The sequence below is a fragment of the Muntiacus reevesi genome, chromosome 2, assembly GCF_963930625.1.
Source record: "Muntiacus reevesi chromosome 2, mMunRee1.1, whole genome shotgun sequence".
NCBI classification, from domain to species: domain Eukaryota; kingdom Metazoa; phylum Chordata; class Mammalia; order Artiodactyla; family Cervidae; genus Muntiacus; species Muntiacus reevesi.
Genome location: NC_089250.1, coordinates 54476997 through 54502457, shown reverse-complemented (window position 1 = coordinate 54502457; position 25461 = coordinate 54476997).

Here is a 25461-nt window from a genome sequence, read left to right as displayed (position 1 = left end):
AATGCCCCCTATCATACTTCTGCCTTATTATTTGTCAGAACTTTGCCTGTGGTCAGCCTTTAGTGTAGTGGGGTGAGAAAATAAATATTTAATTTTCAAGTCTTGGTGGCATCAAGGGAGAAAGGAGATAGAATGACTATTTTATCATTCAAAGAACATTTTCTCTAATACCAGCCAACTTATTAATTCATCCACGTAGCTACTTTTGCCATTTTTTGTCAAAACTTTTACACCCTGAGGGCATGATAATATCTTTCATTTTTACATGTGAGTATCCCTTTATTCACATTACAAACATTTATTAGTTGCCTCCTACATTTCAAGTGCTGTCCCGGACAATTAGGACACTACAACAAATGAGACACAATGCTTCCTGCTTGAATATGGAGGCTGGTCACCTGCAAAGAGACTCTGGTCAGACTCAGACTCTAAGTAAGGTGATGAGGTCTATGGAGGAGAAAGATGGGTGGTGTGGGCTCCTAGGGGAGTAAACACATCTAGATTGGATCATGTTGGATTTTTCTCAAAATGGGTCAAGTTTAAGCTGAGACCCAAGAAGCAGGCTGATGTGGAGAGTTCCCTCCACCCTGGACCATGGGGAGGGAATGTGGGGGATTCAAGAAGCAGGATAACTTCTTAGGACTTGAAACCCAACACAGCTGGAGACCTGGAGCCTGAGAGCAGAAGCTGGTGCAGGATGAGGCAGCAGGAAGAAGCTGCAGGAAGCCGCTTCCATGCCTCCTACCTCCGACATCCCTGCCAAGACTCAACTAAGAGACCAGCTTCTAAAAGCACCAGAGTCCCCACCACATCCTCTGGGAGAGGGTAGGCATGCACGTATCCACAGCTGACTCTTTGTTCCCAGATTCCTCTTTGCATCTCCTGCTGGAGAGAAAGCTGTGAGAACCCAGCCTGCACCCCATCCCTTGTTTATCACGTCCTTCTACTGAGGATAGATGCTCATTAGTATTTGTGGACCTGGTTGGAACTGCTCGCACACTCCCTTAGAACAGGATCCCTAGCTTGTTAACTTATTGATCTCTGTATCCTCATCCCTTTAGTTCAAACCCTCGAGGATGTGGGTGCTACATGCGCACTGGGCAGGAAAGGAGGGGTGAAACAGTTCTCCACCCCTTGGCAGACACCAGGCACACAGGAAGGCCATACAGCCCATTCCCCCTAGGATCCATGTTTATTTATAGCCATGCTCTGATACAGACCCCTCTGAAGAACCCATTAAAAAGGACTTCTGATTGATGAATTTCATTCCATGGAGCAGAACCATGTCCCCACCATGTCAAATCCCCCCCGCCCAAAACCCAGAAGTACCCTGCCAGCACATTTGTTCTAAATAACCAAACTCCAAACTGCAATGAATGAAAAGGCTGCTTTGGAGGCTGTGTTTCTAGCCAGCAGTAAGTTCAGAAGCAAACTGCACATGTGATGGTGCCTCCACGGTGGTACTTCACACAACATCATTTCAAACCTGTGAGGGAAGCTGACAGATTTGCTGCAGACTGTGGGCAGTCTTGAAGGTTTTGCTTGAAAGCCTTGGGGGCAAGGAGATCCTGGAATCTTGCATCAACCCCCCCAACCCCTGCTAAGCAGGAGAAAGTTCAGCATATGTCACCTGTCTGTCCCTGTCTCCACCTCCGTCCTTCCCTCTCCTCCTCCTCCCTCTGATGGCATGGGGCCCTGGGCCAGGTGAGTGGGGAGAGCTCAAGTTGGTGGGTGAAGGGAAGAGCCAAGACTTTGGGGTTGAATTAAATGCAATCTCAGGTCTAATCTGTCCCAGCTCTGCCAGGCAGACCCAGGCTCCATTGCACCGGAGTACAGATCCTCATCTGAAAGTTTGGATGTTTATCATGGTGGGGTGTCTTAGGCATTAACTGCGAACCACAGGTACAAGAGCCCCCTCTAGTTCTGCTCTGTGGAGGGACCATCTACCCTCCTGAGACCCCATTGGCTTCCAAACTCACCACCTACCCCAGACTCCAGTGCCTCAGCCTTCTGTTGCCTTCTCTCTCTCTCCGCTTGCCCCACCACACACTCACTCACACACACCACATCATGTCACATACCACAAACACACACACACACCACATACCACAAACATACACACAACCCCCCCACACCACAGCACAAATATGAGCACACCACACATAGACCAACACAGGCACACCACACCGACACCACAGACCCACATGACCCCCACACACACACCCACACACATACTGTGATGCAATCAAGCCTCCACACTTACTTTTCAGTTCACAAGTTGGCAGAAAATAAGGGGGATAGAGAAACCATGTTAAACGACACCAGGGAGATTTGATCCACAACATACAGAAGGCAAAACAAAAGACCCATTTTCCTCAATAAATAGACATCAGAAGTGGAGGGCAATGGAGGGTAGGCTCAAGAGAGGAAGATATTTGAGAGAAAGAGCAGCCTAGTGCAGTGTAGAAGGGTTTGTATCTTGATTGGAACAATTTTATCATAAACACATGTGTGCATTTAAGTTGCTCAGCAGTGTCTGACCATTTGTGATCCTAGTAGCCCACGAGGTTCCTCTGTCCATGGGAGTCTCCAGGCAAAATACTCGGGTTGCTATGCCCTCCTCCAGGGGATCTTCCCAACCCAGGAATCGAACCCGCATCTCCTGAATCGTCTGCATTGACAGATGGGTTCTTTACCACTAACGCCAATACTTTCTCCCAACTTGTGAAATTGGCTTTTGTCATTCAAATATGTAAAATCTTGTCATCAAACATATCAATTTTTTAATCAGATTTTTTTTCTTTTACTATCCCAGAGAGATAAAGATATTATCCTATATTTTCTTTTTAAACATTTGCTTTCACATGTAGGCCTTTAATCCATCTGGAATATATTTTTGTGTATGGTGTTATGTGGGGATCTAAATATATTTTTTTCCATATGTCCAGCCAATTGTCTGCATACCAGTTATTAAAAAGTCCATCCTTCCCCATTGATTTGAGACTGCCCTCCTCTCACACACAAATCTCCTACAGCTCTTGTGATTTCTGCTGAGGTTAATCCTGCCTGAGTCTTTCTCACAATTGTCTTATCCATCTTTGGCCCTTTACTCTGTTATGTGACTTTTAGAATCAGCTGTCAAGCTCTGTTAACTTCTGAGATTTTGTTCGGGATTGCACTGAATCTGTGCATCTATCTGGGGAGAATTTCCATCTTCCTCATATCACCTCACTTGCTTTTCTTTTTGTCTCTTTGGCTGGTTCTCTCTTCTCTCTCTGCCCTGTCCTCTAAGTCTCAGCAGGACCCAAGCATCAGTGACTGGAACAGGTGTCTCTCTTTCCAAGCAGAATCTGCCCCTCTGACCAGCGTCGCAACCCCAGCATCCTTCTCAACACCCTGGAGTCTTATTAAACACAGATCTCAAGCCCCTACCCATGAAGTTCCTGATTCAGTAGCTTTCAGAAGTCCCTAGATATCTAGGGTTGACCCAAGAATTTGCAATCTAACAAGTTTCCAAGTTCTGTAGGTCCTGTGACCACTGTTTTAAAACACCACCATGTATTAACAAATCTTTAGCTTTTATTTTTAGCCTAAACTTCTGGCACTTACTTCTCAGTTCCAGAATTTCATATGCAACTAACAGCATGATAATCTAATTATCACCTGAAACTGTACAGATCCAAACCAACCCCCTGATGCACTTCCACCTACACCAATGTTCCATGGTCTTGTCCATTTCAGGCAATGCAAACACTCTCCTTCCAGTGTTTCTGGCCAAAACCTGGAGTCACTCCTCTCTTATATTCCATGGACAATTCTTCACCAAATCCTATTGGTTCTACCTTCAAAATGTATCCAAAACTTGACCATTTCTTGCCACCTCTATCACAATTCCCTGGATTCCCGTCACTTGGATTATAGCAACAGTCCCAAACTTGGATGCAGGTGTCCACCACTGTTGTTGTTCAGTTGCCAAGTCATGTCTGACTCTTTATAGCCTCATGGACTAGAGCACATCAAGCCTCCCTGTACCATCTCCTGGAGTTTGTCTGAGTTCATGTCTACTTTATTGGTGACACCATCCAACCATTTCATCTTCTGTCACCCTTTTCTCCTTCTGCCTTCAATCTTTCCCAGCATCTAGGTCTTCTCCAATGAGTCATCCAATCAAGTGGACAAAGTATTGGAGCTTCAACTTCACCATCAGCATTCAGGGTTGATTTCCTTTAGGACTGACTGGTTTGATCTCCATCATTGCTCCCTTTCAATTTTGACCCAAGAAGCCACATGAACCAATGAAACTTTTAGATCTTGCCAGTTCTTTATGTGAACATCATCCAAAGGACTGGGCTTCACTGGTGGCTCAGATGGTAAAGAATCTTCCTGCAGTGTGGGAGACCTGGCTTCCATCTCTGGGTTGGGAAGATCCCCTGGAGAAGTAAATGACTACCCACTGCAATATTCTTGCCTGAAGAAGTCAATGGACAGAGGAGCCTGGCAGGTTACAGTTCATGGGATAACAAGGAGTAAGACACAAATGAATGACTAACACTACATTACTATACATTTATATATATATATATATATATATATATATATATATATACATATATATTTAAAATTTTATTTCAAATTCTAAGAGATGATGTTGTGAAAGTGCTGAACTCAATATGCCAGCAAATTTGGAAAACTCAGCGGTGGTCACAGGACTGGAAAAGGTCAGTTTTCATTCCAATCCCTAAGAAAGGCAATCCCAAAGAATGCTCAAACTACCGCACAATTGCACTCATCTCATACGCTAGTAAAGTAATGCTCAAAATTCTCTAAGCCAGGCTTCAACAATACATGAACTGTGAACTTCCAGATGTTCAAGCTGGTTTTAGAAAAGGCCGAGGAATCAGAGATCAAACTGCCAACATCTGCTGGATCATTGAAAAACCAAGAGAGTTCCAGAAAAACATCTACTTCTGCTTTATTGACTATGCCCAAGCCTTTGACTTTGTAGATCACAATAAACTGTGGAAAAGTCTGAAAGAGATGGGAATACCAGAACACCTGACCTGCCTCTTGAGAAATCTGTATGCAGGTCAGGAAACAACAGTTAGAACTGTACATGAAAAAAAAAAAAAAGGTACTTGACATGGAACAACAGACTGGTTCCAAATAGAAAAAAGGAGTATGTCAAGCCTGTTTATTGTCACCCTGCTTATTAAACTTTTATGCAGAGTACATCATGAGAAACTGCGCTGGATGAAGCACAAGCTGGAATCAAGATTGCTGGGAGAAATATCAATAACCTCAGATATGCAGATGATACCACCCTTATGGCAGGAAGTGAAGAAGAACTAAAGAGCCTCTTGATGAAAGTGAAAGAGGAGAGTGAAAAAGCTGGCTTAAAGCTCAACATTCAGAAGACTAAGATCATGGCATCTGGTCCCATCACTTCATGGCAAATAGATGGAGAAACATTGGAAACAGTGGCAGACTCTTTTTTTCGGCGGGGGGGGCATGGTTTCCAAAATCGCTGAAGATGATGACTGCAGCCATGAAATTAAAAGACACTTACTCCTTGGAAGGAAGGTTATGACCAACCTAGACAGCATATTAAAAAGCAGAGACATTACTTTGCCAACAAAGGTCCGTCTAGTCAAGGCTACGGTTTTTCCAGTAGTCATGTATGGATGTGAGAGTTGGACTATAAAGAAAGCTGAGCGCCAAAGAATTGATGCTTTTGAACTGTGGTGTTGGAGAAGACTCCTGAGAGTCCCTTGGACTGCAAGGAGATCCAACCAGTCCATCCTAAAGGAAATCAGTCCTGAATGTTCATTGGAAGGACTGATGTTGAAGCTGAAACTCCAACACTTTGGTCACCTGATGAGAAGAGCTGATTCATTGGAAAAGACCCTGATGCTGGGAAAGATCGAAGGCAGGAGGAGAAGGGGACAACAGAGGATGAGATGGTTGGATGGCATCACAGACTCAATGGATATGAGTTTGTATAAACTCTGGGAGCTATTGATGGACAGGGAGGCCTGGTGTGCTGCAGTCCATGGGGTCGCAAGGAGTCAGACACGACTGAGCGACTGAACTGAACTGATATATATAGTAATATATAACTATATATATGTGTATATATAGTTATTCTTTTTTAGATTCAATAGTTTTATTCTTAACTACCTTTTGGGAGGTTTGGTGCTGTGAATACCACTTTAAAATATAACTTAGTGTAGTGTTATTTTCTATTGTTTGTGCATGCGTGCTAAGTTGTTCCTGTCGTTCCCAACTATGTCCACTGTGATGCTGAATAACGTAGTGATAATCAGCATCCTTGTTCACGTCTGCTTTAATGTGGGAATTAAAACCCAAATCAACCTGCCGCATATTAGCATCATCTGGGAGAACTTATTACAAAGCCTGACGGCTGAGCCCCATCCACACAGATATTTAATTAACAGGTTTGGAATAAGACTGGGCACTAATACGGCTTAAAATCTCCCCAGATGATTCTGATTTGGAGCTGGCATTTAGAACCCCTGCCCAAGGTTATTGAGACTGTCACCTGCCCTCCCTTTAACACACCAGGGTAGGAATGCAGCTATCTCTTCAGTTCTCTGTTTTTACTGCACCTACAGATTTTATTTTCTTTCTTGCAAGAGCAGCTGTATATTTAAAAGCACATTTGTCTGTAATATTCCATTGTGTATATGTACCACAATTTCCTTATCCGTTCATCTGCCAGTTGACATCTAGATTGCTTCCATGTCCTAGCTATTGTAAATAGTGCTGCAATGATCATTGGGGTACATGTGCCTTTTTCAATTCTGGTTTCCTAGGGGTATATGCCCAAGAGTGGGATTGCTTGGTCATAGTCTTTTAAGGAATCTCCATACTGTTCTCCATAGTGGTTGGATGAGTTTGCGTTTCCGCCAAAAATGTGGGAGGGTTCCCTTTTCTCCACACACTGTCCAACATTTGTTGTTTGTAGACTTTTTGATGTTGGTCATTCTGTCCAGTGTGAGATGATACCTCACTGTGACTTTGATTTGCATTTGTCTAATAATGAGTGATATGTGCCTATGGCTCATTCATATTGATGTGTGTCAAAACCATCACAATATTGTAAAGTAATTATCCTCCAATTAAAATAAATAAATGAATCAAAAAGTTTTAAATGAAAAAAAAAGCCCATTTATCATATTTCATTTTCTACTTTTCAACTGTGAAGAAGGATATGAGACCATCTAAGCATCAGACGTTTCCAATCAAAAACTTCTTTGGGGACCTTTCACATACTCAGCCTCACAGCAGCAACCCAGATAATGCACTGGGCTGCTGCCCTCCTACGTGGTCATGAGTCACCTGTGACACTGATTCAGTCTACAGCAGTGGTTCTCAAATTTCTCTGCTTATTAGAATCACTCAGAATGTTAAAAAAAAAACAAAAAACAAAAAACTTATGCTCAGTTCATATCCCATATCAACTGGATTAGAATCCTTGATATTGTAGCCTAGGTATCAGTGTTTCAAAAAGTCTCCAGGTGATACCAACATGTGTCCAAGTTTGAGAACTAGAGTTCCCATCCCAGACTCAGGTTAGAATCTCCAGGGGATGGCACAGAAAATTATCACGTTTTACTGAAGCTGAGCTGGATCTTATGGGTCTTGCCATCCCCCCACCCCCCAACCCCCTACCATGTCCTCAGCCTGCCTCTTGTCTGTGGAAACACTTTAGCCAAAGAAGAAGTTTAATCAGAGAAATGAGAAAATACAGAAACAAAGGAAAACAGTCAAAGGAGACCAAATAATAATAATGTACTCATTTAAGTTAAGTAAAGAACCTTTAGTTCCTCCTCAAGGGCTATAGACAATATTCTGAGCCACATCCTGTGAGCTGTCTTGTAGATATTAAAGCCCACCAGCGCCTCTGTCCTTGGGATTTCCCAGCAAGAATACTGGAGTGGGTTGCTGGTTCCTTCTCCAGGGCATCTTCCCAACCCATGGATCAAACCCTGGTCTCCTGCATTGCAGGCAGATTCTTTACTGTCTGAGTCACTAGGGAAGCCTAATGATAATAATAATGCACTCATTTAAGTAAAGTCAAGGATCTTTAGCTACTCCTCAAGGGCTATAAATAATATTCTGAGCCACATTCTGTGAGCTGTCTTGTAGATACTGAAACCCCCACCAGATAAAAGAAGTTAACACCATGATGATCAGATTATAGCTACAGCATAAGCTGTGACAATTCTGAGAATTGTCCTCAAAGAAATGGGGAAAAAACCGACCCTGAAACTGAAGACTAACTATTTAAAACAGTTGAGATGATACTGATGAAACACCCATGACCAATTTCAAGATGACTGTCAGAGATGAATATGCTATTTCTGCATGTAGTCAGTTCCCTCAGCCTATAAAAAGCACTTGCCTCCTGATTGCCAGGGGTAGGGTGGTTGTGATGGTGAAGTTGGGCTTTGTACAGACATCCACCCCTTCCTCCCATCCCAGTTGCCAGCATCCAAACTAAAACAAACTTTGCTTTCCACCAACTTGGTTTCAACAATGGCTTTTGGGCAGTGAGCAGACAGGCTCCACTTACAAGCTTATCAGATAATAAGTAAAGCCTGGTGCAGCCTCTGCCTTTTCCCTGGATGCCTGTCTCCCTGCCAGTGAGCTAGGGACTAAAATCAGCATTGCTGAAACAATACGCTCTCATTACAACTTAAACATCCAGGGTCATCCATTGATTGTTTGATCAAACAACTGGAAATCCGTAAATTCATGATCATAGAGGACCACTTGTTTTTGCTGTGAATTGGCTCACTCATCTACCCTTTTTATTTGTGGAATTTTTATGGAGCTCCTCCTATGTGTCCACATCTGCCTTATTTTCCGTGCAGAGGATTTTCCTCACTAAGAACAGTTGAATTATTAATGTTTGACTCTCCGTACATGAAGCCTTCACATCCACAGTCAAAGTAAAAATGTTGAGTTACGAGTCAAATTAGGATTTTTCAAATATATATAGTAAAAAAAAAAAAAAAAAATTGTGAGAAACACATTCCCTGGTTTTCTATGGTGATGCATTCTGAGTTTTAATCCAACAAATAATGCCGTCTCTTCTGGATCTCACTGCCTGCGCACAGGGGCAAGATAAAAGATAAATGGTTCTCATCAACAGAATAACAGCCCCCCGGGCAGCATCGAGGAGGCTGCTCGGCTGTGCGACACCTCGTCCGGCATACAACTCTTCCAAGCGCTCTGTTTGCAGTGATTGCTTTGCTGGGATCTGACGTCTCCAAAGGGGAACTCAAGCATTCATTTCACCCTCTCAAGTTCCAGCGGATGTGTAGACATCCACGCCTACTGCCCCCTTATTGAAACCCCATGGAATTATAGAATTTCATAGCTGGTAGGAACCCTGGTGCTTATTTCATCTGTTCTCCACCAAGGAGGAAAAAGCAGCTGTATCTCAGAGATGGGAAGAGATGTGTTTCCCATCACACTGTGACCAGCGGCACAGCTGAGCCTGGGGATGGACAGCCTGTTCTCTCTCCACCCCACCATGAAATATTGAGAGGAGTGTCATGCTACCAAGGAGATGATTCACGCAGTTCCTACCACACCATCCACTTCAAGTAGATGTGGTGAAAAGGCAAATACAAGCTGTTGGAGTTCTGCCAGAAAGCTCCGCTTGCAAGCGGTATGAGTGCACACCCTATGGAGACAATCATCTCACAATTTGTAGTTTTCTATACACGATCCTGTGGAGTTGAATTTACAAAATGCTAATGGCCAGGATGCCTGTATCATGATGGATCATTCATCACCCACTTTTATTTTTCTTCATTTCCCAAATGTGTATGACAATGTTCCAAAATATAATTTTAAAACAGGGAAATATTTATGCCAGAGAAGAGTGTGTCTCCTTTCTGAAATGTCAGAGTTTATATAAGACATAGGGCAGGTGAATCACCAAAAGTGATGGAAGTGCCCGATGGGTAAGTCAGAGCTGGGACCACGTGCAGGAAACGAGTGACACCAGATGCTCAGGAAGGCAGGAGGTGCTGGAGGCTGGGGGCTGGGTGTGAGGAAGCAGATCTAGTATGAAAACTTCACAGTTGGTCAGGATCACTGTAAGCATTCCCTCCACATGCTTCAGCTTGCAACTCTCCGGGTATAGAAAGTCCCCCCTGCATGACCATTATACCAGAATCATCATCCTCTGGGCAGCATGCTTACGAGGCTTCTGCAGAGGCTGGCCCAAACCAAGGCTTCTGATGATGGAAACACAGCTCCTCAACTTATCTGACACTCAGTGCTGTCCCATCCTGCTTCCAGCCCAAGGAAGAAAGAAAATAATCAGTCACAGACTCTGCTCTCAACAGGCTCGTGGCTGTTAACCAAGATGGAGAAAACACAATGAATATCAATGCCCCACAAGCACCGCTGGGATGGGCCAATGCAGGTGTTCACTGGAGTGAGAGTCTGCCTTCAGAGGAAGTGGAGCTGGAGGCTGAGTGACCATCTGGCAAATATGGTCAACCCTGACCCTCCCACTGCCCTAGAGAAGACAGAAAACTGAACCATGCTCTGGGGGAGTTGCCCACAGAAACTCTGACCCACCTCCTATGATTCTGCCTGTGGCATCACCCTCATTTTATTCTTTACTTAGCTCACTTCATCACTAGAAAATCCAATGAGGACGTTTATGAAGACACACACATAATTAATAGGGATAACTCATTAATTTACAAGCCAGTTAATCAATAATCAGGTTAATCTACTCAGGCATCTAAAGAATCACGGTGTATCTCTATTTACATTGCTATTTACTCTGGTTCCACATCATCAGTTTTTTGGGGCGCCTATTAAGCTGACAGGGTTGGTCACCATGTAGAAGCTGATAGATTAATTTCTGCTAACATGATATTCTTCCAGGATACGAATGGCATGTTAATAGCCCACAATCAGATGGTGGCATTTCCTGTCAGAAGAAAGGATGTTATTTCTCTCTCTTTCAAAAGTTCTAATCAATCTTTTTTTCACTCTACTTGTTTAATTTTCTTGCTTGCTTTTATGTATGCCCAACATAAGGAAAAAATTCTTTTTAAACTAATTTATTATTATCTAAATAATTTATTGTATCATTCCAAGAGTATTAAGAATAAATAAACAAAGCATAGAGACAGGTGTTTGGTTATTTCTCTTCTCTGGTTACTTAGGAAAGGACTCTGTGCTGTGTCCATGCTTGTCTTATTAACTTGTTTGTTTTTGGCTGTTGTGAGAAACTGAAATGCTCTGTCAATGACTCACTTGGCAAAGAATTCACCTGCAATGCAGGAGATGCAGGTTTGATTTCTGGGTCAGGAAGATCCCCTGCAGGAGGGCACAGCAACCCACTGTGGTATTTTTTCATGGAGAATCCCATGGGCAGAGGAGCCAAGTGGGTTATAGGCCATGATGTTGCAAAGAGTTGGACATGACTTAGCGGCTAAACCACCACCAGTCTCCCTCTAGCCTGGAGCGCCCTCTTTTCCTCTCTCAGAGTTTAGGGAGAGAGGAAAGTGTCAGATTCTAAGTCAGACCTACAAAGATGGTAGGAGTCTGCACCACCTTGCAAAGGGAAGAGGATCAACTAATATCCTGGACCTCACTTATAGCCTGGTGATGTGCCAGGGGTCCAACACCAGTGGTGGGTCCTGAGCTGAGAAGATCTTACAGACTGTAGCATGGAGCTGGTATTACTCATGGGACAGGAAGAAGGGGAGGTAGGGAGTACTGATTTTAGGATTACTTTAGCATTTTTGTTTGTTTGTTTGTTTCTGCTGCTGCTAAGTTGCTTCAGTCGTGTCTGACTCTGTGCGACCCCATAGATGGCAGCTAACTAGGCTCCTCCGTCCCTGGGATTCTTCAGGCAAGAATACTGGAGTGGGTTGCGATTTCCTTCTCCAATGCATGCATGCGTGTAAAGTCACTTCAGTTGTGTCTGACTCTGTGTGACCCCATGGACAGCAGCCCACCAGGCTCCTCTGTCCACAGGATTCCCCAGGCAAGAATACTGGAGTGGTTTTGTTTCTATCTCTCTTTATCTCTTATTCACACACACACACACACACACACACATGCGACATACAAGCACACCAACAGTACCCCACACTTGCTGTCCCATAGCCTGGAACTTACTTCCCCTGATCTTTAGATGAAGGCTCCTTTTTATCACTTAGACTTCTACTTTAATGTAGTGGTGGTTTAGTTGCTAATTCATGTCCAACTCTTGAAACCCCATGGACTGTAGCCTACCAGGCTCCTCTGTCCACGGGATTTTTCAGGCAAGAATACTGGAGTGGGTTGCCATTTCCTTCTCCAGGGGATCTTCCTGACCCAGGAATGGAACCCAGGTCTCCTGCATTGCAGGCAGATTCTTTACCAACTGAGTCATAAGAGAAACCCTCAGCTTTAATTCTTCCCCTCAAGTGATGTTTCTTAACCACCTTTTAAAACCACTTCCCTGGCACTACCACCAACCTCTATCCCCGCTCTCTGGTTTCATGTCTTTTATAAACCATACACTTTCTAATGTAGCAGTATCTAGTATAGCCACCCTTCTTCCTGACTGCTTCATTGCCGCCTTGGATGCAGGTTCCATCACATCTGCAGAGATAATATAATTTGTATCTTCAGCACCTAGGACAGCGTCAGTGTGTGTGCGTAGTCATATTGCTTGAATGAATGGAGTAGAATAGACAGATTTATAAATGTATCAATTCTACTCAGCCTATGCAGGGAAATTTAAAGAACATATAGAGCAAATCAGAAGCTTCTTTAGAAGGTGTTATTATAAATCCATACAGATATTAATATTAAAACAAAAATGCAACCTTTAACTGAAGCCCAAACCTTAATCTGATGCTGAAGCTGAAACTCCAATACTTTGATCACCTGATGCGAAGAACTGACTCATTGGAAAAGACCCTGATGCTGGGAAAGATTGAAGGTGGGAGGAGAAGGGGACAGCAAAGGATGAGATGGTTGGATGGCATCACCAACTCAGTGGACATGAGTTTGAGCAGGCTCTGGGAGTTGGTGATGGACAGGGAAGTCTGGTGTGCTGCAGTCCATGGGGTCACAAAGAGTCGGACATGACTGAGCACTGAGCTGAACTAAAACCTTAATCATAAAGCTTCTGTTCTTCAGGGTGTCTGTTTCTTCAACCAGAAGATGTCGCTTGATGCCCTCTGTGTAATGGGAAATGAATGTAGGTGTATATCAGTATTTATTGGTAATATTAATATACTCTCCCTCCATACAGATATGGAAACTTTGTTTCAAATTCTGCTAGTTAAGGTGTCATAAGGTATGATTCTTGGAACAAAAGAGCTGAAAATATGACCAAATATAGTCATTTGATAAAAGGTAAGGTGAGAAAAGTTTCTTATGTCACCTGACCATTAGCCTGTAGGGAGCTGTAGAATTGTCAAAGGAATAAATCAAAGCCTCAAATGAAAGCTCCACATTCTCAAGATTACAACAAGGATAATAAATAGCTGTCATATACTTACTGTGTGTCTCATGCAGTCTGAGCCACTAGCAGGTATTAATTCATTTAATTGATAATAACCCAGCAGGTCAATACTGTTAATAACTGCACTTTACAAATGAGGAAGTTAAAGCCCCTAGATGTCTCATGACTCTTCCTGGGCCCCACAGTTAGCAAGATGTGGGCGTGAAAATCAGACAGCCTGGCTCCAGAGTTGCCTTGGCCATAAAGCCATAAGGTTCCCCATGGACTCTTAGGATGGAACAGGCAAAGAAAGTCATAGCAATATTTTGAGAGCTTTGTTTGGAAAAAGCAAGGCAGCTACTTTTTTGTTTATTGCCAAAACACTTGAATGAAAAGGAAAAGTGAAAAGGGGAATCTGCCATCAGGACATGACAAAATTATGTTTACCATCACACCTGTATTTTATGAAGCTATGCTTGGCTGTCAGATGTGAAGACAAAGCTCCCAAAGAGAGATTCATAAGCCACACTTCCCCCACCTGGTTCTAAAGACAGCTCCAAAGTTACCAGACGTCAAGCCAACCATTCTGAGGGCATCACCAGGAACGTTAGGGACCACCCTTAAGAATCATTTATAATGTTTGAGATTGTTCTTGGCTTCCTAAGTTGAAAACAAATTAAGCTTTCTCAGTTTTACAGACATTTAACAAATCTTGGAAAGTCAGATGAGGGGGTTGAAATTTGACTTGAAAGAAATAAAACTTGTATGTATAGGAATTTAGTGAGAAATCAATTATTCCAACCAGGGAAATGTGATTCTTGACATGCCTCAACATCACTGTCGACTGTGGGATATTTTTACAGACGGCGACTCTAAAAGCTGGAAGGAATTTGATCATTGAACTGTTCATCTAGGAGGATCAAGCTGATTTCTTCTGACTTTTCACTAAGGTGCCACTGAAATATGATTTATCAGGCTGTCAGTTTTGTTATTTCTGGAAGGCATTTCAAAACATCCTACAAGGATCTGAATTAATTTTGTAATAATGAGATTAAATCAGAATATGTATCTGATATTTTAGATAAGACTGCCCAGTGCTTTTGGTTATGTAGTCAATTTTGGCTGGATATTAGCATGCATTAGTAAGATCATAATGTCAATACATTTCATGGAAACACACATTCTCAGCCTTGTTCCTCCGGCTTGGAATAATTTCCATCTCCGTGGGATACTGGCCATGACTTTGATTCCCAAACAAGTCATAAAATTGAAACCTATCTCTCCTTTTCATGCCCCCATTCTTTATTTCTTTTTTCTTTGCTAAAAAACTGCTTAAATCTTTTCTTTGGAAACACTTTTCCCAAGAGGTCTCATTTACTACTAAGAAAATTTAACTTAGTATTAGAGCTGAAGGAAATGTCAACACAGGCAAGATTTTAATGATCATCTAGTTACATTTAACATTCACCAAAAAAAAGCCTCTTGTTTGAGAAACTCACAATAATTGAAAATACGTAGTTTTTAAATTATGCATGTGCTTCTGATGCACAGGCCATGAGGATAAAAAAGCATCCTCTGAAACGTTCTTCTTCCTCCAATGAAGTTGGAAACATTTGAATTTCTAGACAATCACAGACTGCTGTGCAATTTATAAGCAGGAACAGTTGTGTTCCAACTGAAGGGGCTGGTTCCTCACTGGGATGAGTGACCATCAAAGGAAAGAAGGGTCTTTGGTCCACTGTATTAGAAACAGCATCCAGGGAAGTCCCATCACTATCACTGCCTTGCCTTCAAATACAAGTGCTCATCCATCTAGCAGGACCAGAAAAGTCAGTGAAAATATGGAGGCTGTTCAGAGTCAACTCAAACAGCGCCTGAGAGGCAGGACCACACCAAATTTTCAGAGTAGACTTGTGGTGCTCAATCTCAGTTTCCAGGGCAGAGCCTGGTTATTGTCACGTGCCCAGTCTTCATGAGCCTGTGACTCTCACCTGTAACATGGATGTAATTCACTGAGCAATGATGAGTGGTGAGATTGCGTATGCTTAATTAACTCTAAGCATTCTGTAACAATAATAACATGGTTCTTATAAATATTCACAATGATAATGATATTTTCTCAGTGGTAAGAATCTGCCTGCCAATGCAGGAGACATGAGTTTGATCCCTGGATCAGGAAGATCTGCTGGAAAAGGAAATGGCAAACCACTCCAGTATTCTTGCCTGAGAAATCCAATGGACAGAGCAGCCTGGTGGGTTATAGTCAAAGGGGGTCATAAAAGATACAACATAGCAACTCAACAACAATAACAACAAATTATCATCTTTTTCACATTCATTCACTTTTACTAAGTGCCAATGTTTTAGCTCAGGCTGCTGCATCAAAATACCATGAGTCTAGTGGATTTTAAACAACAAGCATTTATTCCTCATAGGTCTGGGGACTGAAGGTCTGAGGTCAGCCTGCAGGGTGGCCAGGCTTGGAGGAGGGTCTCATTCTGGGTTGTAGATCACTGGCTTCTCCTTTTATCCCAACTGGTAGGAAGAGAAGATGCCAACTCTCTGGTTTCTTCCTACAAGGGTACTAATCTCATTCCCGGGGGCTCCATCATGAGCTCCCAAAGGCCCCATGTCCAGAGATCATCCCATTGGAGGTTAGGTTTCAATGTATGAATTCAAGTGACACAGACATTCAATCCAAAATAACCACTGTGCTAAGCACTATATCAGAGTCTTCCATTCCACTCCACAGGGTCCCAAAGAGGCAGAAATATTGTTTTGATCTTAGAGAAAGGGGAACTAAGCTAATCTAGGGAGTCAAGGGGTGAGTTGTCCAGACCACCCTTCCCAATAGCTTCTGGGTTGCTGTGGGCAGGTGACCTCCAGCCAGCAGCCAGTTCAGGGACTGAGCACTTCCTCCATCAAGCACCCCTCCCCCTACAGTGCCATCTGATGATGGATGGATGCAGAAGAATAAAGATCTAGCCATCTCCACTGCAGGAGCAGAATCTTAATGGGTTGATTTAACACCAGAGTTGTGAGCAGTGGCCGCAGCTCCATCATAGCAGGTTCCTTAAACTGTTCCTTAAACCATCATCCTGCTGCACCCCAAACTCCATCTCAGCATCTGATCCTCCACAACTTGGCCCATGGTTAGGAAAAGTGACCAGCTCAGCTGGATTAGTGAGAGGGCAAGATCCTCCCTTCCCCACTCTGCAGGCTCCCCTGACTCCTCTGAAGTCTGAGGACTCCACAATCTTCATAATTTTTCTCTGGCCCCCCCCCCACAATATGTGTGTGCATGCTCAGTCACTTCTGTCTTGTCCAACTCTTTGTGACCCTATGGATTATTGCCCACCAGGCTCCTCTGCTCACGGGATTCTTCAGGCAAGAATACTGGAGTGGGCTGCCATGCCCTGCTCCAGGGGGTCTTCCCAACCCAGGGATTGAACCCACATCTCTCCTGGCTCTTGCACTGGCAGGTGGGTTCTTTAGCATTAGCGCCACTTGCGAAGACCCCCTCCACATCCTCCCACAACTTCTTCCCTCCAACTCCCCAAGAAACAAAATTTCATCTTTACCTTCATCATGCTCATGACTAATATAGTTTTTCCAGAATCACATTGCCACTACATGTCTAAATGAAAGCTTAGAATCCTTTGAAGAAAAACATCCATGCAAAGAAATTCCACTAAATTAAAAGATCAGTGTTAATTAGTGAAAAACTCAGGATGTAAAATGTTTTTAGATGCGTGTTATTTTATTCTTCTTGAGTAAATATATCAAGAAACTAACAACTAAAGAGAGGAACTCAAAATAGAATTCTTATTTGCTCTCTTCCAATTCATGTTTGTGACCACAGTGACCTTGAAAGCAATTTGTTCTCCTACAGAAGCCAACATATACCTTCTGTAATCACCCCGGCTTCACAACTCATTTGCTGAACAATTTTTAACAAGGAGAAAGGAATCTTCCTTCTGACCCATGTCTGAATGTTCGCAAATTTCAGATTACCCAACTCAGAATTAATGAGCTTTTATGGACTCTCCTTCATTTGCCGTTTTTCTCTTTCTTTCAGCTTCTTCTTTCCTCCACATTAAAAAATAATAATAATACACTGGTGATATACTTAACTGTCACTTCATCTCAAAGCCCTGGAGATCTGCAATCATTCTGGGAAAAAAGCAAGCCTTGTACCCACCTGAGCTGTTTCAGCGACAGCCTGCTGGAGTGTTTTAAGATCAACAAGGTCAGATCCAGCAGAATGTCATCAGTTCTTCCTGTTCAAACACTGCATCTTCAGAGTATCACCTGGGTGCCTTAGGGAAAAGCCCATGTGTCCTTTGAGTCACTGATAGTCCCTGTGGGAAGTGCCTTTTCCAGGAAGGGGCTCAAAATCTCCAGCCAGGTTTTTAGCCCCTCTGAATGCTCTCTCACGATGCAGCACTGCACACAACTCCAGCTCCTCTGCATTGTTCTGATCGATCTCTTTGTAAATTGGTTTTAGTGGGATGAATAGAAATTGTAATTCATTATAATGATATGTGGGCTTACCAGGTGGCTCAGTGATAAAGAATCCACCTGCCAATGCAGGAGACATGGGTTTGATCCCTGGGTTGGGAAGCTCTCCTGGAGGAGGAAATGGCAACACACTCCAGTATTATTGCCTGGATAATTCTATGGACAGAGGAGCCTGGTAGGCTATAGTCCATGGGGTGGCAAAGTGTCAGACATGACTGAGTGACTGAGCATGTGCGTGCGCGTGCACACGCACACACACACACACACACACACACACACTAACACACACACACACGCACACACATGATGGTATGTGCTTTCTTTTTTTAAGTCAGTATGGAATCTGTCTATGTACCAGTCTCGATCAGTGGAGGAAAAAGGAGGAAATGATTCCAGATCTCTGGCCCAGGGAACTCAGACTGAAGGAGAGTGAAAGTAACTGATCACCTAACCTGGGCCAATTCTAGTTCAAGTGTCCTTCCATGTGCTGCGTCAACACAGCACACACCACCCTTGGAGTAGGTGCCATGACCATGGCCACTTCACAGACTAGGATGCAAGTCACACATGCCTCACAGACACCTCCAGTGAAATAGCAGATCAGGTACTCAGTGGATCGTTGACTAGTGGATGAAGGAGCACATGAACTTGCAAGACAGTCTCACAGCAGCAGAGAGTGTATTGGGAAGGACTGGTCACGTGTCTACTAGCTGCTCCATTATTTTCAGCAGTTCATCTGACTCTCTGAGCTTCCAACAGCTTTCCCATGTGGTGACCCTCAAAGCTGTTGTGCAAGGAGAGGTGATGATGTCAGGCATCTGCTGGCATTTGCGTCTTCACTCAGCAGGTGTCTATTGACTGGGACCTGGGGTTTGTGGAATGAAAACTGACATTTTCATTCAGTTTTCATTCCAATCCCAAAGAAAGGTAATGCTAAGGAATGCTCAAACTACAGCACAATTGCACTCATCTCACACACTAGTAAAGTGATGCTTAAAATTCTCCAAGTCAGGCTTCAGCAATATGTGAACCATGAACTTACAGATGTTCAAGATGGTTTTAGAAAAGGCAGAGGAACCAGAGATCAAATTGCCAACATCCACTGGATCATCAAAAAAGCAAGAAAGTTCCAGAAAAACATCTATTTCTGCTTTATTGACTATACCAAAGCCTTTTACTGTGTGGATCACAATAAACTGTGGAAAATTCTGAAAAAGATGGGAATACCAGACCACCTGACCTGTCTCTTAAGAAACCTGTATGCAGGTCAAGAAGCAACAGTTAGAACTAGACATGGAACAACAGACTGGTTCCAAATAGGAAAAGGAGTACGTCGAGGCTGTATGTTGTGACCCTGCTTATTTAACTTATATGTAGAGTACGTTATGAGAAATGCTGCACTGGATGAAGCACAAGCTAGAATCAAGATTTCCAGGAGAAATATCAAGAACCTCAGATATGCAGATGATACCACCCTTATGGCAAAAAGTGAAGAAGAGCCTCTTGATGAAAGTGAAAAAGGAGAGTGAAAAAGTTGGCTTAAAACTCAACATTCAGAAAACTAAGATCATGGCATCTGGTCCCATCACTTCATGGGAAATAGATGGGGAGACAGTGGAAACAGTGGCTGACTTTATTTTTCTGGGCTCCAAAATCACTGCAGATGGTGACTGTTGCCATTAAATTAAAAGACACTTGCTCCCTGGAAGGAAAGTTATGACCAACCTAGACAGCATATTAAAAAGCAGAGACATTACTTTGCCAACAAAGGTCCGGCTAGTCAAGGCTATGTTTTTTCCAGTGGTCATGTATGGATGTGAGAGTTGGACTATAAAGAAAGCTGAGCACTGAAGAATTGATGCTTTTGAACTGTGGTGTTGGAGAAGACTCTTGAGAGTTACTTGGACTGCAAGGAGATCCAACCAATCCATCCTAAAGGAGATCAGTCCTGGGTATTCGTTGGAAGGACTGATGTTGAAGCTGAAACTCCAGTACTTTGGCCACCTGATGAGAAGAGCTGACTCACTGGAAAAGACCCTGATGCTGGGAAAGATTGAGGGCAGGAGGAGAAGGGGACGCCAGAGGATGAGATGGCTGGATGGCATCACGAACTCAATGGACATGGGTTTTGGTGAACTCTGGGAGTTGGTGATGGACAGGGAGGCCTGGCGTGCTGTGAATCATGGGATCACAAAGAGTCGGACACGACTGAGCTACTGAACTGAACTGGGGTTTGTGGGAGGGGGTGGGGACACCAAGATCTCCGCCCTCATAGGGGCTATGGATTTAGCAGTTTAATGAAACAAGCATTGTCTGTTGCTTCAGTCATGTCTGACTCTATGTGACCCTATGGACTGTAGCCTGCCAGGTTCCTCTGTCCATGGAATTTTTGAGGCAAGAACACTGGAGTGGGCTGCCATGCCCTCCTCCAGGTGAGCTTCCCAACACAGGGATCAAATCTGTGTCTCTTGTGACTCCTGCATTGCAGGCAGATTCTTTACCCACTGAGTCCCCTGGGAAGCCCTAATGAAACATGGTAGATGCTCGATAAACAAGCCTCATCAATGCCAACCCAAGTGTACAGGAAGAAGCCCCCTCAGGTCTGGGCAATGTGGAGGAGGTAGTATTTGAAAGTGACCTTCAAACTGGGCAGTATTTTGATTTAGAGAAATCCCTGGTTTCCATCAGCTTAGAGTTTGGGCAGCTCCTTCTCCCCATAAGTGCCCTTACTGCAATGGAAAGGACACTCAGGATGGGCGAATGGCCAGAGTCCTGACAGTCTGTGAGACCCCAGTCCGGCTTGATCAGGAGTCAGCCCACTCACTTACCTGTTAGATATGCTTTCATTTTGGCCTATTTTTCATTGAATGGGTCAGGACCGGAGGCATCTCTGGATATGAAACACAGAAACACTCTTGCCAGCCTCGATTTTCTGAGCAGCAGAGCCCAAGCATTAGCAAAGGCTATCACTGGTCATCAAAGTGGTGACGTGAATGTCTTGATTGTCACTCTAGGTGATCCAGGTGACTTCTTGATACTTAGTGAGTATTCCGTGAGTCATTAACAAATCATGCCTTGTAATGTTCCTCATGGGTGCCCCACACTGGCTGCCAGGACTCTGACCTCCCCAGGGCTCTGAGGAACACACCCAGGAAACTAACAGCTGGTAGTGCTCAAGCCTTAAATAGGATTGCTTTGCTGAAGCACTTCCCTAGTCATTTTCTTAACTTTGCTTAACTTTTCCTGAGGCTGCCTTTCCTCTATAAGGAAGTTAGTTAGACAGGACTCACCTCAGCCCCACCTCATGTGGCAGGCTCTGGGAATATGTGGGCCATTACGGATGGTGGTAACTGTACTTAATTTTGTCAAGTGACTCTCCCTCAATGCATCATCCCACTCATGGTCTTGCCATCAACTTACTGTTGTCCATGTCTTAGGTGAAAGGAAAGCAATGTGCCAGGCACCCTGACCAGGTAGAATTGGGGCTCAAAGCTAAGTGTTTGCGTGCACATGGGCATCGTAGATAGCAAATAATGAGAAATGCTTTTGTGTCTCAGCAAACTCGTGCTTTCATTCATCCACCTCACAAGTGTATTGAATAAGTGAGTGCATGGGATTCTTATTGCTACTGTAAAACATTAATACAAGCTCAGTAAATTAAACAATACAAATTGATTATCTTACGGTGCTAGAGATCAGAAGTCTGAAATGGGTCTTGCTAGGCTACAATCGAGGTATCGACAAGGGTGCTTTCCTTCTGGAGTGTGATGGTTAAAGTTGTGTGGATTTGACCTGGCCGAGGTGTGCCCAGCAGCTGGTGGTACATTCACTCTGGGTGTGTCTGTACCTAGATGGGGGATAGGGTGGGGCCTCAGGAAGAGATTAGCATGTAAGTCAGTAAACTGAGTGCAGGAGATGGCCCATCAGATCAATCTGTCAGGAGCCTGAACAGAATAAAAGGGAAGAGTTGAAACTTCCCTCTTCTCTGCCCTCAGACCTCAGAGCTCTTGGTTCTCAGGCTTTCGGACCCAGAACAGGAGTTCCATCACCATGTCATCAACTCCCTGACACTTGGGGCCTTTGGACCCAGGCTAAATTATACCTTGATTCCCCTGTTTCTCCAGCTTGCAGAGAGCTGATCGTGGTTCTTCTCAGTCTCCATAAATATTCAAGTCAATTTCTCTAATAAATCTCTTCTTATGTCTATCTATCTATCTATCATCTATCCATCATCTATCTATCTCTATCATCTATCCATCCATCCATCAATCTTATCATTTCTATTTATCCATCCATTATCTCTTTATCCTATCATCTATCTATCCATTATCTATTTATCTATCATCTACCTGTATCTATATATTCTATCAGTTCTTTTCCTCTGGGGACCCCTGACCCATACATAGTGATTCTAGGAAGAATCCCAGTCCTTGGCTTTTCCAGCATCAGGAGACTGCCCACATTTCTGGGACTGTGATTCCCTTCCATCTCAAAGTGAGCACAGCCTCTCAACCCTCTTTCCTGCTGTGTTCCCTCAGGCTCTGAGCCTCCCATCTCCCTCTCTGCCCACCTGGGCCCACGGAGATAATCCAAGATCATTGTGCTATTGCTGAAAAGTTGCCAAGGGTTACAGGATGACCTGTCCTCAGGGCTCTTCCCCATTGGTGGGCAGCCATCTTCCCCTGCTGCAGCCCTAGCCCAACATCAGGCAGTGACTCGCTGGAGCAGGAGGAGAAGCTGGTGCACTCGAGGGACCCAGCATCCCTTGCCTTCAGCATCGTACGAATCTTGAGCACATTGTAAGCACCTCTTGACTCCTTGGAACTCACCTTCTTTTTCAATCCTGATGATAAAGCGCATTGCTAAAGGGTAAGAACATTCTGGTTTAATTTTTCATGAGGGCAAATATAAAATATTCAAGCCAATACAACCCGAAGTGAGCACGCAAGATGCCAACAAGCCCTGACACCTGCCTCTCAAAACAAGCTCCAGTGTTTCCTGGGTCCATCCTGAAAACTGAAACTGACTTCAGCCCTAATTAGAGTCTGACTTCTTCTGGCCAGCGAACATGGGGACACCGCAGCCTGTACCTCCCTGCGCGAGGCCTGGCGGGTCCAGGCACTTGTTTATCAGAAGGTCACTGTTAACAGTTTTAATTTAATTTTTTGGTTTTCCTTCATGAAAAATTTAAAAAGTTTGTATTAAGAGTCACGTTAAAGAAGTTTGGATGAAGAACAGCCCATGCTGCCTCAAGGACCCAAACACTCTGCAGCATCTATCCCTGCAGCAGAGCATGTGACAGGAGACCCACTGACCCATGTCACCTGCCAGGGTCCTGCCTAGATGCCGGACTGCCCCCCACTCCACCTGCCAATGTGATCTAAGCAGGGGAGGGTAAGGGGCTCTGTGTGTTCGCTTCACAGATCTGCCAAAAAAGTACGTTCTGATTTTCCTCCCCAGGAAGCCCCTGTCCCTAGGAGCTACCACCTCCCCCAAGTGGCTGGGGAGGCACTGGGCACGCTGAAGTCATACAGGGACCTTCGCCTGGGAGCCGGTGGCTGACATGTCATGGGACCAGTCCACATGTTGGTTCCACATGATGAGGCTAAGATGACAATGAGACAACAGGGTTTCGGGCAGGTGGTATTTGAGATGCATTTGTGGAGAATGGGTGTCTCAAAGTCAAGCTCCTGGCAAGTCTTCCAGAATAGCAGCATCAGGTCGGGTGGGGGTAGGGCCACAAGGAGAGGAGCAGGGCAAAGGTCATGGGTGTAAGTGGCTCATCCCCCCACTGGTGGACTCAGAGACGTTGCTTCCTGGACTTGATTCCTTCACTGAACCAATGATCATTATGGGGGTCTGGGACACAGCCCGGGAAGGCCACCGCCACTGCTCCCAGGGCTTCTGGCCAGAGGGCAGCGATCTTGGGCTATGGCAGGGCGTGTGCTCAGCACCTCTGGGTGAGGTCTCAGGGCCCAGGTGAGAAGCACTTCCAGAGGAGGTGATGACTAAACACAAACCTGAGGACAGACAGACAGGAGGTGGCCAGACAAAAGGAAAATTTGAGCAAAGCAGGGAAGAGGGGTCAGCATGGGTGTCGACAGACTTTCTATGTTTGGAGGAAAATGAAAGCTGTGAGGTGGGTGCCAGGACAGAGGCCAGGCCATTGCGCTCAGCAGACTTGTTAGAGAATCTGGTTCTATTCCAGGAGGAATCAGGGGCCCTGGAGGGTTTTTGTTTTTGTTTTCTTTTATTCTTTTTTTTTTAAATTGTTTTCACATACAATAAAAAGCATCTGTTTTAACTGCTCATATCTCTACATTTTTACACATGTACACACCTGCGTCACCAGGACCAGAATCAACACCCGAGGCATTCCCACGGCCCCCAAAGTTCCCTTGTGACCCATCCCTCCGATGCCACCCTCCCCCATCCCAGGGAATGACCGCTATGCTTTATTCTCTGTAGATCACTTGTGTTGCTCACATGGGACGTGTGCATGCTTCTGTGTCAGGCAGCTTTCCCTCTGTTTTAATGTCAGATCCATCACACAGCCATGCCCGTTCGTCCCTTCCCAGTGCTGAGCTGTATCCCCTTTGTGCACGCGTGGCAGCTTTTTATCTATTCCCCACCTGGGGACACAAGGATTCTTTCTATTTTGGTGCTATGATGCACATGGCTGCTGGGAACAGACATGTGCAAGTGTGTGTGTGGACGGCAGGTATGAGCTTCTGTCGGGTAACCACCAGGAACGGAAGGGCCGGATCATTCAGGAGCTGCCTGTACAACTTTGTAAGAAATTAACATCCCACCTAAGGGCAGCTAAGCAGGGGCCTGAGATGATGTTTCAAGTTTTCTGGCTGCAGTGCAGTGCAGAGAAAGAATGGGCCAGGGGAGATGGATAGAATGAATCAGTGAGGTTGGAGACTGCAAAGTGTTGTCAGGAGACGTGGGAGGGGACCTGGGGAGAGGGAGGACTGTGGTTGGCAGAGATGGGCCAGTGGAGAGGCCCAGAGAAGCTGGGATTATAGGACTGGTACTGAGGGGAGCTGCAGGTTAGAGAAACTTAAAGAGAGCAGGATGACTGTGCTTGGGAAGATGGTGAGCTCAGCCTTGGGCACGGCACACCTGAGATGGCCGTGGGAAACCCAACAATAACAGGATGGACCCAAGGGAGGCTCTGGGTAGGGCTCTGGACAGGAAGGACATGCTTCTGAGTCCCCAAGGCTCAGCTGGCGTTGAAGCTGCAGGAGAAATGTGTGCCCAGTGTGGCCCGTGTGGAACCACTGCCAGCGATTTGCAGGAGAGACAAGAGTGCGATTTGCAAATCTACAATGAATTTGATCCTCTAGAGACACCATGGGAACATGGTTAGAATTTGAGAATGACCCTCAGAAGTAAGTTAGTTGGCATATACAATTATCAATTAGACAAAAGAA